The sequence below is a fragment of the Ailuropoda melanoleuca genome, chromosome 14 (assembly GCF_002007445.2).
Source record: "Ailuropoda melanoleuca isolate Jingjing chromosome 14, ASM200744v2, whole genome shotgun sequence".
NCBI classification, from domain to species: Eukaryota; Metazoa; Chordata; class Mammalia; order Carnivora; family Ursidae; genus Ailuropoda; species Ailuropoda melanoleuca.
The window spans coordinates 3,156,577-3,173,081 of record NC_048231.1 but is presented as its reverse complement, the minus strand read 5'-3'; the positions used below and the strand labels follow the sequence as shown (position 1 = coordinate 3,173,081).

At 35.3% G+C, this 16,505-nt stretch overlaps 1 protein-coding gene across 1 annotated transcript in view; it reads right to left on the bottom strand.

Moving 5' to 3' along the window:
- The window catches only part of PPM1A (protein phosphatase, Mg2+/Mn2+ dependent 1A), a 42,049-nt gene extending 25,868 nt beyond the window's left edge, over nt 1-16,181 (bottom strand). The window contains exon 1 of the mRNA XM_011225515.3: nt 16,043-16,181. The gene's annotated coding sequence lies outside the window, so the exon portion shown is untranslated. The remainder of the gene's footprint in view (nt 1-16,042) is intronic.
- Between the last annotated feature and the right edge of the window lie 324 nt (nt 16,182-16,505).

The window sequence follows — 16,505 nt, the reverse complement described above, 5'->3', positions numbered from 1 at the left end:
GATTCAATATTGCAAAGACAGTTAACCTCCCTTTCTTAATCAATAAATTTAGTATAACCACAACTGGGTCTTTTTGTTCCCAGACCTTGATGAAATGATTACAAAATTCATATGAAAGAATAAATGTTTGAGAATAGCCAAAACATTCTAAAAAACATTAGCATCTGTCATATCTAATATTAAAATAATTTCAAATTATGTTATTTAAGAGGGAATACTAAAAGGATTCATCAGTGGAACAGAATTGAGACTCTGGAAAGGCAACTGTGGGAACAAAAATTCAATAAATGGTGTTAAAACAGCTGGCCTATTTCAATCCTGCCCTCCCCTAGAAAGTAGCTGAATTCCTATTACACATCTTAAAATAAATAGCGGTAATTAAAGATTTAAGTTTGAAATACTGTAATAAAACCGTACAAGTACATCCAGGCAAATATTTCTATAATTTTATTGTAGGAAAGAATCTAAGTATGACATTTTTTTGCCATTGGGGAAAAAAAGACTTAAAAGGAATAAAAAGCAATTCCAGAGGAATAAAACTTCTACACTATAAAACCAAGCTCATAAGCTTGAGAGCTACATACCTTTAAAACAAGTATTTGCAATATACATGGTAAAGTTAATACTCCTAAAACAGACAGAAGTCTCTTATAAGGCAATAAAATGAACACTTTAAAGGGAAAGAAACAAAGAACATGAACAGATAATGCAATTCATCAAAGAATACAAATGGACAATAAATACATGGAGTAATAACCAACCTCACTAGCCATTAAACACAGATTTATTTTTTACACATTATCAAGGCTTAAAAATGGGGTGCGTGGGTGGCTCAGTGGGTTAAGCGTCTGCCTACGGCTTGGGTCATGATCCGAGGGTCCTGGGACTGAGCCCTGAGACTGGCTCCCTGCTCAGGGGGGAGTCTGCTTCTCCATCTTCCTCTGCCTGCCCCTCCCCCTGCTCAGGCTCTTGCATGTGTGTTCTCTCTCTCTCTCTCAAACAGATAAAATCTATAAAAAAAGATTAAAAATGTATAGTGTCCAGTATTGGCAAAGGAGTAAAAAAAAATATATGCTTCTCATAGGTAGAAGAGTAAACTGCCACCTTTTTAAAGGATGTGTGGACACACATTAATTTTAAATGTTGACTTCCATTTAAATGGTTTTCTATATGCACACTCTGAAGTACCCTTCTATTCTAAAAATATTTTTAAAATAAATGAACTATAAAACAAAATTAAGAAGACCAAGTCACCTGCTGAAGATAAAGTATTAAAATACAAAGACTTTTGTGAAGCTGGAACTATGAGCCTCCTGGGTTCAACTAACAGAGATGGGTCTACATCCTGCAGGGATAGTAACAAATTAAAAATGCCCTGTGCAAAGCTGGGATAGAACTCAAGCTCACTGAAACTCATGCCTGGGGGGGAGGGGTCTGTTGCCTATAAAAGGAGCTGGGAAAAGCTACTTACTAACCTTATAACCTGGAGCTATAGTTTAGATGAAGTTAGGTGCCCAACGAGCAGAAGAGTATAGCTCTTCTTTTAGTCTGTGTCTTTTCTTGGAGAGAGCCTGATCCTGATCTTATCAAGAATCAGGAACCACACCTCCAACATAAGACATGGTTTCAGACTGGGCACCCCACGGCCAAGATGTAGGCACATGCAAAAACACTGGATAAGAAGGGTGAAAACAAAGAAAAAAAACCTCCATTTAGTAAGAGAACAAAAAACAAACTCCAAAACACATGAGGAAAAAAAAAACTATGATGGACAGCCAACAAAATCCACAATTGTAGGAATCCAAACTAGAAGGAAAAATAACAATCTGAAAATAACATAAAATGTGTGTTTAGGATCCTTCCAAAGTTAAAAAAGACAATAGACATGAAGAGGAAAAATGGTCAGAAATCAAACCAGAATAGGTGTCTATTACAGAGGGAGAATCTGAAAGGGAGAAAAACATTCACTGAGAAATAAAAACAACTGAGGCCATGTAAACTCTAGCTGAATAAAGTCAAGGGGTTAATTAGTAAATTGAAAAATGATACTTAGGAACTGCCTAGAAAATAACATAGAGATTAAAAAGGAATACTGGAAAAGCAATATTCAAAAATACAGGGACACCTGGCTGGCTCAGTGGGTAGAGCATGATCTCGGGGTTGTAGGTTTGAATCCCATGTTGGGCGCAAAGATTACTTAAAAATAAAATCTTTAAAAAAAAAATATATATATATATATATAAAGGTTAAAGAATTTTCTAGAATTGAAGAAAGACATGTGTCTTCAAATAACAATGTATTTCAAAGAGTACCTCCATATAGCACAACATATACCTCCTAGGCATATGAGCGTGTGTTCAGGATATAAAGTAGATAGAACAAACACTAATATTTATACCACACTTAAAAAACAGGGCTCTGTCCTGCGTATAGTTTACATATATTAATGTAATGACTGCTACAACCCCATACAACACAGATACGCTCTCATTATCTCTGTGTAGAACTTGCCCAAGGTCACACAGTGAATAGTGGTGACAGGATACAGAAAAGGAATCTTTTTAAAAACTGGTAGAGAGAAAAATTAAATACAAAGGCCTAACAACTAGGTAGAAACCAGACTTCTCAGAGATCCAAGTTTCATAAAACAATGAAATATCTTGAGGGTACTAATAGGAAGGGGGGACCTATTAACCAAGAATTATTTGCTAAAAAAAAAAAAAGAAAATAATGTATAAAATATACTTTCAGATAAAAAGTACAGACATTTATAGGCCACACTCTGTTACTGAAAAGATTACTAAAAGACATACCTTAGCAAGAAAGGTAACTCCAGTAGTGAGATACAAGGAACTGTGCTCACTGAAATATTTGGCTGATTAAAGTAGATATTAAATATAAAAAAGAAAACGAAACTTTTTTATGCTACAAAAAGAGGAAATAAAATTGTAGACAGTTATACTGATGATGAAGGAATGTTGTGTTTAATCAAATTTGAGCTCACAGAAAAAAAAAAAATCACCAAATATACAAGGGAACAGGCTGCAATGAACAGGAGTAACATAACAAATATGCGATATAAAATAACTATGTATGAAACATTTAACAAGACTTTTCACACAAACACACGCACACCAGGAAAATGAGAAGAAATTATTTAAAAATTTACCAAGGAAACTGGGAAAATACCACTTTTGGAAATTAAGAAAATCACTGATACTAAAATTTCAAAGGATGACAACAGATTAGAAACAAATGCAATAAATTTAGTTCACTGAGTTGAAGAAATAAAATTATGTTCACTTCAAAAAACCTACAACCAAAGGATGAGGGGGAAAGGGGAAGGAGAAAATCAAATTCTCCAACAATAGTTAAGTAGCATAAATAGTCCACAGAAGTAGCTCTAAGTTAAGCCTTGGACTTAATAGTGCCTCTGAAAGCCCAAAAACTGTTAACTAATCTCTCTGTTGATGCCAACCCCTAGAATATGGCTATGGCAGTAGCACAGTTCTTCACACTCTCAAGCAGCATTTATTCCACTGAGAGAATCAGAAAACACCAGCAAAACAACGGCACCTTACTCTATAACGTACAGCTTAATCTCATTTAACAAATGCTCCTCTGGCATCTCATTTTCTAAATATACCTAAATCACAGCAATCTTTAAATTTGTATATCTTTACTTTAGTTAGAGGTAGAAGTTTCCTATGGGGTCCATAAGTTTGCAGCTCACAGGGCTTAAGGCCTCTGGAATGCTACTCCAATCTCCCTCAGGCCTAAAATATTTTCACAGGTTTCTCCAGTTAAATATTCTTTTAATAAAGCTCAATTTTAGATTAGTCAGTTAAATCAACAAATACTCTTAAATTTCTTCTACAATATAAGTAATCTATAAAAGTTATGAAGAGGTTTTTTTTTTCTTTTTAAGATTTTATTTATTTGACAGAAAGAGAAAGCAAGAGAGAGCACACAAGCAGGGGGAGTGGCAGGCACAGGGAGAGGGAGAAGCAGGCTCCCCGCTGAGCAATGAGCCAGACCCGGGTCTCCATCCCAGGACCCTAGGATCACGACCTGAGCCAAATGCACACACTTAACCGACTGAGCCACCCAGGTGCCCCTATAGCGTTCTTTTGAATAGAAATACTTATTTAAAAAAAATAATTTTGTAAACTTGGTTTCCAATAATAAAAACACTCATTCAAATCAGATAACATTTTATATGTTAAATAATGAATCTCATTGCTCTAAAGAAATTAAGTATCTCCATCACCTGCTCCTTTAGAAAGTTATATACAAAATACTGTAGGCAATATTTCTGATAAGGAACTGATTATGGGGGTTTTAAACATATCATCCAAGATATAAAATATAAGTACAAACAGTTCCCATTAGTTTGCATTCCCCTTCTCCCAAATTTTGAGTTTGCTTATTACAGGACTTTACTCCTTTAAAGCTGTATGTATGACTATGGCTCTTTGGGGGGCACTTTTACTGACTGTACCTAAAATCCCATAACAATCCTAGTCCAACCAGAAGCCCCTGATCTATCAAATCAAATTAGATTTTCTTTGGCAGCAGCAATCTCTCAATTAGCGCCATTCCCCTGGCTAATCTAGATCCCTGAAGTAGTCCACTGAGTATGGAGGCATCCAGAACAGGATTCTACCTCTCCAATTTGAAAAGCCTCAAGGGACAGTGCCATTTACTTCTCTGTGGGATCTCTCCAAAGTATCCCAAGGTGATAAGGGTCACCCATGCTACACTGGTTCAAACCTGAAGACCTTCAAATAACCCCCCCCAACAAACATAATTCAACTTTTAAAATTCCTATACAAAGTTCCGGAAAGAAAATATGTCAAGGGTACTAAACCTCATCAGGAAATGGAATTATCATTTGTGCTTCACTGACATTATGACTAAAATTCAAAGTTCAGAACGGAGAATTTAAAAAAAAATCTCATCTTCTACTACATAACATCTCTGCCTTTTTTTTCTTCCTTCTAGGTCTTATTCTCTCCTAAGCAACCTCCAAGTTTTATTCTTCTGTTCACAAACTCAGTCTCCTCGCAAATTCTGTACCATTTCTATTCCTGTTCTCATGTGAAGAACTCTGTCCCTCCCCAGCCTGATCAATCTCCAGTTCCTCTTCTATTTTCCTGTTCTTGCCTTTCTCATTCTTGGGTTTAGGGGAGTAAGAAGGTAGAGTTCAGGCAAGTCAGCTGCTAGGGGAAACATTTCAGTGAACTCATGCAAGCAAGCCTGAGTCTGCAACTTTAGAAGAGAAATGGCTACTACAGCAACACTTCAGGGAAAGCTAAGGGACTAATGAGCAACCCACAGTAACAAGCACTTCTGGATGAGGACTAATGGTACATACTCTTTGAACTTATAATACTAGTGAAGAGGCTGATTCTTGGTTTAAATCTGGATACAGTCTTCCAATTACTGAATTAATTTTTCCTGTTCACAGGAGGAGGAAACAACCATTATTTAAGCTATATAAGGAGGCTACATTACTCACCACTGGTTCAGCTCATAAGATATACAAGATGTTTATAAAGGCTAGAAATTAACTGATCAAAAACTTATCAAGATTGTACTTATATGAAATATCCAAAAAAATGTATAGAGACAGAAAGTAGATGAGTGGTTGACAAGGGCTAGGGGAAAGGAGAATGGGGAGTGACTGCTAATGAGTACAAGGTTTCTTTGGGGGTGATGTAAATGTTCTAAAATTAAATTGTGGTTAATGGTTGCACAATTCTGTGAATACACTAAAAACTATTGAGCTGCAAACTTTAAATGGGTGAATTTTATGCTATGTGAGTTATAACTCAATAAAGTCATTTAAAAAGACTGTCATGGTTTTGCATGGTTTTCTGTATATCTAATTTTGCATTAAAAGATTTTAAAAGATGACTACAGATTATATGGAGCAACATGTAATATACTATATTAAAATTTTTCAAAGATTACCTGAAAACTTCCTCAGCTGCCCAATATTTCTTCATCTTATAGCTTCAATACTGACTTCACTCTTTGAATAAAATATTTTTTCCAAATAACCAAATTTCATCCAAATAAATTATAATGCAAAAGACTCTTACTGAATTAAATAATACCTAAATTTAATGCCCTAAATTAAAACCTTAAAAATGAAATTTGAAAAAGCAAACCAAAAGAGAACAAGCAAACCAACCAAAGTAAGTCAGATACAGTTCTTCTAGGCTAAACTGTATTTCCATGAAGTCCATGATACAAGTTATCTTTTTTCTACCAAATATCATTCAAAAATAGTCTTTGTTGAATTAGGTAAAAATTTACAACTACCCAAACCACAGTTACATTGTGCAGCTATGAGCAGCAGTCTCAGTTTCACACAGTAAGTGTAGACAGAGCTTGCTGCTTTTGATATTTCCTCCACGCTTAATGTATCAGTATCTTGCAGACATGTACTGTGATATGAACTACATGCTCCATAAGGTAGTCCTCTTAAGTTTCTACAAAGGTATGTACTGCGCAATTTTTAAAAGTAAACTTCAGAAGGACATAATTGCCTGAAAAATATCTAAGCTCAATTTAGTTGGTGGGTGCTAGTGACTATAAAAATTAGATACTGACCTATTTTCACTTACAACTACAGCATAAGCAAAATATTGAAAAGATGTGGAAAGCACAGAGCTATTTAGTTTTTAAAGTTTTCTAAGAATGTTCTACAGTATTCATAATCTCAATTTGCCTCATCTGTTAATTATTTCAAATTTCTCAGTTTTTAATAACTTGCCTACAGAAGTGGATTCAATTTCCAGTTTGCTATTTTTTAAACCTTGCATATTTGAGGATTCAGACTCAGACTGACCTAGAAAATAATAACTGACTCCATTAGCCAATCCATTCTTTTTTCTTTTGCTTAAAACAAACAAAACCCTGTGTGTGACAGTACATTTAAAAATGTATGCTGGCAACCTGAAAGAAGGGGAAAATAAAATTTATTAAATATTTAAGATGATAAAAGGCTTATTCACAAACAAAATATGTAGCAAATTTTAAGTATTTTACACATATGAAATGCCACTGCTAGAAAAAAGAACCAACAAGTATTTGCCTCTAAGAGAAAGACTTCTGTCCATACAATCTAACATTTTTCAAAACCAGATTCATTCACTGAGTCCTCAAGTTTTGATGAGATGCTTTGTGTGTATGGAAAAGGGTGTCGGGAAAGTAAGAGAAAAAAGGTTTTTTTTAAGTGAAAATTCCATCTTTCTAATAGCTTAAAAAATACATATCTAACTTCCCCCTGTGCTTGATTAGCCACACCTCAAATGACATGACCTAAAATAAATTTCTCAATTCCCTGCCACTTCTCCTACCGAGTTCCCTATCTCAGGAAATGCATCTACCATTAGTCATAAACTCACAGAATCCTTATTTCACCCTTATCATAGTATACAAGACCCTATGAATTCTTCTCATTTTAGATTTTAAGACTCACAAGGGAAGGGGTCATGTCTTTTCTAATCATAATACTTTGCATATAGTGAGACACTTGTTTTATATGTAGGACAAAGGAATGATAGCCATTATCATGACTTTTCTCTTGTCGACAGACTCAGGAATTCTTTTCTACCGAGGAAAAGGTATTCCCATACAAGAGGACCTGCAAACAAACTGTATCCTATCATTTCCATTTGTTATTCTATAGAATGCATAGTTCTAATTTTTAAAATCTCTACAGAAATAGAATTGATTTCTAGTAAGAAAATACTGGACTTTAATGCACATGTGCAGCTTACGAATTAAAACTCTGATTTTCAGATTGTGTTAATGACTTTTAAAAGTTTCTTGACATCATTAGTTGACACTCTCATTCCTGTAAACTGCCACGTAAGATATATTGGAGGGGACAAAAGAGAAAGATGTGGTTTTGACTAGAAGTTAGAGCCTATACATTCTCTTTCTGAGCTATTTATTTATTCATCTGATCATTCAATCAATAGTCATGAATGAGTAAAATTTTTAAAGTGTTTTCTACATGAGAAGCAAAGTATAAGATAATTTAGACACAAAGGAATAATTTCTGAGAGCTTGGAAACCCACTTTCAATGTACTTCAGACAAAAATATCTTTAACTTAGTATGGGAGTTTTACTGTATATAAAATGAATTACTCCCATATGCACTTAAGGAGCTCCTTATTCTACTGATGGTAGCAAACTAGTACAAGATCACACTAGATGGCCGACTAGTTGTTGAAGTACTTGCTTACACTATGAGGAAGCATTTACAGAGAGAAAAATGAACATGACAGATATGGAATAATACAGGTTAAGCTGTGGGTTGACAGCAGAACAAAAACTGCCAGTTCTAAGAGCAGCCCCTAACATCCAAACAGCCCTACAGACTCTCAGCAAGGATAATAATCTACTGCTTCATAAAAAGTGAAAATTTGATTTACCATCTATTTACATTCTGAAGCATGATGGCATACTGCAAAGATGTTTTTCTAAAGCCTGGTAAGTTTTGTAATTCTGTTTGCAAAATAAAACCAAAAAAACAATGTACAGCCACTCCTTGCTTATTCTTATCATTAATATTTTCATTTCTGAAATTTGGTAACAAAGTAAGCAAGCTGCATCTCCTATAGACGTAATATCAAAATAGACGTAATTTTCTACCACTCATACTAAAGAAAAGGAGAAGTGCTAAAAAAAAAAAAAGAAGAAGAAAAGAAAAAGCTAAGGCATTTATTCAAAATCAGTAATGAATTACATTCTTAGAAATAGCACAATAGTTCTTGAATAACATATTCTTTAAATAAAATAACCAGGCTACATATAGACTGACTCAAAACAAAATACACACAAAAGACCCCATTTATCTACATCCTTGCCTGAATGGTCATATCACAGATGAGTAAAAAGAACCAGCCTAAATATAAAATGGATTACACATGACCTATGCTCTCATAATTTGCTATACTTCTGGTTCACATGCAATTTTCTTTGTCATGTGTTCATCAGAAAATAAGCAAGGAGACTATGAAGATTAAACAATCATATATTGATCATCAACTTAAATAAACCCTGTTCCTGCTTTCAAGGAATTTATTTTTAAAAATATTAATATTGAAATATTCCATTTATAATATAACTTCTATTGTAAACCCAATTAGGTAGCTTGTGTTTAAGACTACCTTCTTAAATTCACTAAGAATTTAATCTGAATAAAGGATTGATGAAAGCATTTGTCAGTGGGTTGCAAAGTTATGAATAAGCCACAAGGCAAAACTGTGTATGGCTTGTGGTACTAGTTGTGTATTATGCCTATATCTTATATTTTTCTTACATTACAAAATTTAATAGCTCTTGGTAAAAAGTTCTAAAGTGAATTGGCATAACATATGACACTATACTTTTCAAAATTAGTATACCCTTCCACCTCGGATCCCAACTCAATCACAAGATTCACTCACTGGGTACAATGGAAATGTAGTCATACCCTTCATATCCAAAGATTTTCTAAACCATCACAACTGCCAACAGTTTCTTTTAGCAGGAGCAATAAAACTACAGTGATACATATACCCAATAACTATGAAAAATCCAAGGACATGTGTTTAGCTTCTATTACCAGCTGTGAAACTTTGGACAACTAACTTAACCTTTGTCTCAATTTCCTCACCTGTGATGATACAAGTAATGATAGTATCTATTTCATATACAGAGATAGGAAGATTTAATGAGACAATAATTAAAATTTTTCTATGATAATGCCTGGCCCACTGTTCCATAATGTTAGCTATCATTGTTAGTAGCTAATGTTAAGGCTAGAAAAATTTAAAAGGCGCACAAAGAATTAAATTTATGAGTCTGGTCTCATCAGTATCATACTCCAATAAATGGGTCTTAGCAACCAGACTGCCTATATAAAACTATCAATTTAAAAATTCAATAAAGGAAATTTTACTATGCATTTTCCAAATACTGAAAACAGTTTCATAGTTTGATATGGTTTAAAATTTAGCTTTAGGGGCGCCTGGGTGGCACAGCGATTAAGCGTCTGCCTTAGGCTCAGGGCGTGATCCCAGCGTTCTGGGATCGAGCCCCACGTCAGGCTCCTCTGCTGTGAGCCTGCTTCTTCCTCTCCCACTCCCCCTGCTTGTGTTCCCTCTCTCGCTGGCTGTCTCTATCTCTGTTGAATGAATAAATAAAATCTTTAAAAAAATAAAATAAAATAAAATTTAGCTTTAAGGTTTATATGAACATAGACTATTTGTATATTATGTATTTGTTTTGGTTCAAATTAAATCAGTTGAGAGTTATCTCCCTTCTTTAATACATCATCTAATTACTGTGACTCCACAACTCCCCATTTAAAAGGTTGCCTAGTTCATAGTATCTGCAAATAAACCCTGGAAAGAGATGCAAAACTATGAATGTCCTACTAACCCTCAAAGTGAAAACACTGGAAGTTAAAATGAAACCTTTAGGTCTAGAATCAATCAACCTAATTTTCTATATCAACATAAGAACTCTGCCACATTTCTGGTATGTATAATTTTCACACTTAAACATCCAGGTTCAGCCAAAATAATATATAGGAAGAAAAGTAGGAAATGTCTGCTACCTGAAATGTCTGCTAACTGAAAGCTCTGAACTTTTTCCACCACCTCCTACAGCAATCACTTCCAGTCTCAGGTAGATTTTGCCTAATATTTACAAAATATCTGAATATCTACTACCCACAAGGCACTGTGGTAAGCTTTGGGGATAATAAAAAGTATTGTATTTTCCCCTTCAGAATTTTATAATTAAACTGAACACACAGTTATAATAAGAACACAAATACCCAGCAATAAAGTATACAACTAAAGCCATACAAATAATACAATAGATATTGCTATAGAAGTACAGAGAAATGAGAGATGAAACACTGAGATCAGAGACGGCTTTGTGAAGGAAGAAATATTAGAAATGAGCTTTGATAGAGAGGAAAGCGAAGGCCAGAAAAAGAAGGGCAAGAATTCCAACCTACCAATTAGCATGAACAACAATCCACTGAGATAAAAGGACAGGGTGTGTTCCAGAGATGGCAAGTGTACTGGTTCGGTTGAAACAGATCAGTCCTGGGACGCCTGGGTGGCTTGGTTGGCTAAGCATATGATTTGTGATTTTGGTTCAGGTCACGATCTCATGGGTCCCAAGACCGAGTCCCATGTCTGGCTCCCGCCTCAGTGGGGAGTGTGCTTGAAATTCTCTATCTCTGCCCCACCCCCCACACACTCACACTCTCTCTCCAAAATAAATACATAAATCTTAAAAAAAAGAGAAAGAAATGTATCAATCCTGAAGTTCAATTATGGAAAGTCTCAAAAGCCCAGCAAAGAATTCTAAACTTTCTCCTAGATGAAAAGGGAATCACAAAGCATATTAAGCAGAGAAATAATATGATACAAATAGTTTTTTAGAAGGAGTCTGTGATGGTTTATAGAATGGGGAAGGGAGATGGCAGCACAAAATGAATGGGAAAGACCAGCTGGAGTGCTAAAAGCATGGTTTGGGTATGAAATGATTAAGATCCGTACTACTTTAATACAATTTTTCAACCTTAAATAACACAGGACCCACCTGTAAAGCCTTAATACCTTCTATAAAAAGACTATTTTTTTTTTTCAGAACTGTTGATTAGAATTTAGTTTTCTTACCCTCTCTTGCATTTTTTCCATAGCGGTATCTTCTTACCCATTTCTAATCATAAACTAACTTCTCTTCAAAATACCCTTACCTTTCTTCACTTACTGATCATTCTAGTCTGAGCATTCACCTTTGCTTTATTACTTACTCTTTATCCTCTATTTAACCAGCTATTCCCACCTAACCATTAACTCCAAACCCATGACCTCTCCAGCTTCATATAGTCAAACAAATCTACTCATACTCAACTTTCTCTTCCAAACCTCTTAACATTTAACTTTTACATATAAATACTATATGCCCACAACCTTTATAACTTCTTCTAAAGTCTCTACGCAATCTCTTATAGTATGGTTTCTAGGCTCACTGCTAAAACTGTACTCAAAGACTCACACTCACTAAATCTCTATTCCGGTATCTTAAGATTTTACAAACTCAATAGCAGCTACTATTTATATACACAATCATCTCACTTAATGTTTCAAAAATACCTTACGAGCAGCACCTGGGTGGCTCAGTTGGTTAAGCAACTGCCTCTGACTCAGGTCACAATCCCGAAGTCCCAGGATGAGTCCACGTGGGGCTCCCTGCTCAGTGGGGAGTCTGCTTTTCCCTCTGATCCTCCCCCCTCTCATGCTCTGTTTCCAATAAATAAATAAAATCTTAAATAATAATAATAATAATACCTTATGAGAAAGGCTTTCCCATAAGACAAAGAAAACTGAGGCTTAGAGAAATCGAGGAGCTTGCCCCAAATCACCCCACTAGGAAATTTTACCATCACCTCCTCTCTAAAGTCTTTAATGTATGTACTTAGAAACACTTCCCTTCATACTTCATTAAGGATATCTACCATTTAAGAATTTAATATTGATTCCATTCCTCAATCTAAACAATGATAGTTGGAAGACATAAAATTATTTAGCTCTGCTGACTTCAGAAACTTGGGAATGAAAAAATGAACCGAACTTCTTAAATCTTTTCTGAATGTTTTAGAAGAGACTCCTGTATTGGAAGACTTAACTTATACATAAATATATAGGGTGTCTTTTAATTCTGGGAATCTGAATCAACATTCAGCTTCTCAATTTTTGATTCCTAGGAACAAGAAGGCTCATCTAGCTGGGAAAAATTCACTCAGAAAGTATTTTGAAAATAATTTTGTATCTACACAGTTCTGATGCTGGCATGTTACTTAGATTCCCTGAGTCTATATTTCTTCATTTGTAAGACAGAATAACATCATATACGTCAGAGAGTTGTGGGAAAATCAAAGCCTGACAAATGGTCAATACACTGTGGCTTTCATTATTCCTTTATTCTGTTATCTAGAGGTAGTTTGTTCTCATAGGATTTTAATCCAAATCATATCAGCTACAAAAACACTAACGACTTTCAATCCAGATCCTAAATATGAATACTCCATAAACTTGGTCAACAGAGTCCAAATAAACATATGAACGATTATAAAAACTCAAACTCCCTCCTTTATCACACATTTATTCAATGAATGTTTAAAACACCTCTAATTTCATAAACACAGAATCAGTAGTCTATTAATGCATATTAACATCTAGTACTTTTCCCCCAGTTTCTTAAAAAAAATCTAAAGTCTATTACATTTTAGATAAATGTGTACAGAAGCTCACCTCTTAATCGTTTCCTTTCTCTAGCTCCTCCTACCTGCCTCAGCAAAAGAAAAGCTAGGTAAAGAGATTATCTAGGTAGTACATAGATAACAGGACACTCAAAGGTCAAAATCATCAAGGAATGAGGCTCAACAAAATATAAAATTTTTACTTGTGTGATGTGAAGTACATTCAACATTAGAAAGAGCAAAAGAATATAATCAACCTTTTGATTTTTATATAATCTAACCCAAACTCCTTTCATATAAGGGTGGTTAATAATCCCAGGTAGAAATTCAGAGAATTTCTTGGCGAACAGTGCAAAAATAAATGAAGCTCATGTTGCCAACATTATTTGAGATGAAAGACAGAACACATTCTGGCATAAAGTTACTACCTAAGGTATATGAAGATACAAACTTTTACCTAGTTGCCTCATACCTTCCCCTCACCCAAGGTCCACATATTTCACAGGGCCACACCTTGTTTTTATCTTCTTGTTTAACTCTTATAGGACTCCACTTGAGCCGACTTTCTTACATGGCTGCCTCCTTCCTCTGATCTAAGGATGGAAAGTAATCAGGACCACTCAACAGGTGCCCAGGCAAGAATTAGATAATCATCTGGGGAAGGGGGGAATCATCAAAATATCACCCAATAATGGATTATATCTACATGATCACAGATTTACACCTTAAGAAATTAATCCAGCTCTCATGGGTGAGCATTTCAGGGACAAAGAGCTCCCTGTGGACACATGTCAGTCTTTAGTTTTAAATTATCAAATAAATAAGCATTCACAGCTAAGCCGAATCGGCTACACATTCTATTAGCTACCATAATAAATGGTCTAGGTATAATCTGAACAAATTCAAAGACTGTAAGTTTTTGGTAACTGCTTAGCAATGTGTACCATGTGACAATATGATGTTGCTATAGATTCCTTTGAAAAAAATTAGGTATAGGAAACAAATTTTCAGACAAAGGTTTATTAACAAGAAAAGACCCAGCTTGAACACACAGAAACATCTTCATAATGTGTGCTTATAATGCCCTTCATATCAAACTACCAAGGGTCCTGCACCTGTTCAAACCTGTAGTCTCAACCACCCTTTGTCTCCTGTGGAATCCCCATCCTTCTTCCTCCCAAGAGTTTTTCTAGACTCCCCAATCCCAACACAAAAATCAATAAAGCCTACCTACATGAATATCATCCCGAAAGATCAATCACCAACTTAAAATTCTTTTAAAGAAGACACTTATTTTTAAAATAACATGCAGATATAGAATACTGAAACATCTAAGTGCCTGGTATATATATACCAGGTATTTGGTCAAGGCATACTGAATAGACAATGTTAACAGAATAAAAAAATTTAACAACTGGCCATGCATTTGATAATACAGTATACCACTTTGGCTTTACTGATTTGTAAACTGAGACTCAAAAGGTTAAAGGACTTGTCCACGGACACAGATACTTTGGAGCACAGCCATGACTAAACAATTCTTATCTCCTAGTACAGTGTTCCCTTCAACAGGTTATACTGTAATTATGGTCATCACTCCAACCCTTCAAAACTCAAATATAAAAAGATACAACCTGTGTTTTTTAAAAAGGAATGTTTAAATAAATTTATGTAAATTTCCACCAAAAAAGAAAAAAAAATTTTAAAGTAGGTTCCATACCCAGCAGAGTGCCCAAGGCGTGGCTTGAACTCACGACCAGGGGATAGAGCAAGAATCCAAAGCTTAACCACCTGAGCCACCCAAGTGCCCCTAAAAAAGAAATTTTAATGATTCTAGCACTCAACCCTGTTATTTCTCAAATATATATTGAGGTTGCTAGCCAAACTTCCTGGTCTTATATACCTCTCCCATAATAAAATTACTAATGTGAAAAACCTTTTGATGATATCAAAAATGTCTTCAGTAATTTCTATGTGCACTTCTCATTATAGTTTCAATAATGTGTCACTGCCCCAACTTGCAGCTTAAAAGTAATCATCCCTACATGATTGAATGTTTATTCAGATATATGTGAGTTACACATAAACACAGAACTATAACATCAGGCAAGCAATGTTACTTTGTGCTTCAAATTATTTACTGACAAAGAAACATTAATAAAGGTAACATCTATGATTAGAAAATAGGCAGTGGGGTAGGTCATTATCTCCCTAATCAATTTTCTAATCTGTAAAGTGTTACAGAAATACAATATTTGTAAAAGGCCCAATATGTAAAAATATAAAAGTTATTAAAAGTGAAGTTGTTCCAGTTAAAGAGGAACTGGGGAGTAAGCCCTGCTGAACTCCTGTGAGCTCTGGAACCCCTAAGGCTCAGGAGAATACCGTTTAAATAAATAAATCCCCTTACTCTTCAGAGCTCTTTCCATATAAAAACTGGTTGTGTTTAAAATCCCAACATGCAAGTTTGAAAAGATTAAGCCTTTTCCCTCAATTTTTAAAATTTTTAATTTCTTTCAATAATATCAAAATCACCTACTCTGGGAAAATACTTATATCCCATTGTTTTTTACTCCTCCCATCACTCTTCCAATCACTTCTTAAAATACATTCCGCTCACTAGTGTAATTTGCAGAAAAATTAGGGGTGGGGATGGGGGCGGCGCATATACTTCTTGGCTTGGACAACTTAAGTATGACCTTTATGGATCTGTAAGTACCATGTAGTGCTTGAGAAGAGAGAAGGAAAAATACCTCAGGTGATGAAATTTTCAAAACGCATCTAAACTGCGGTTGGTAGAAAGCTCTCCACAGCCAGCTGTCTTTCAAGAAAATATTTAAATCTACAAGCAGAACAGAATCATACCTCAACCACCAAACTCTAACATTAAGAACTTTACCACACAAATTTACACAGTTAAAAATACGAGAAGAAATCAGTGTGATTTACTTCAATGGATATGTTCGATGCCTTAATAATGAATGAAGTGGAGGCATCACAGACTTTAGTTCTTAAGAAGCCTCACTCTCAGCTCAGACCCCTGTAAGACCCGAAGCAAATCCTCCAGAATTTGGTGCCTCGAAGCGAAGTCCGGTCCAAAGGAAGCCTACCCCCTTCTTTCTCCAGGCCTCCCTCCCAAGGGTTGGAACCCAGGGCGGCCCTGCGGGTGGGGGCGCCACGACGCCCCACTCCTCGCTCCGGAAAAGTTCCGCCCCG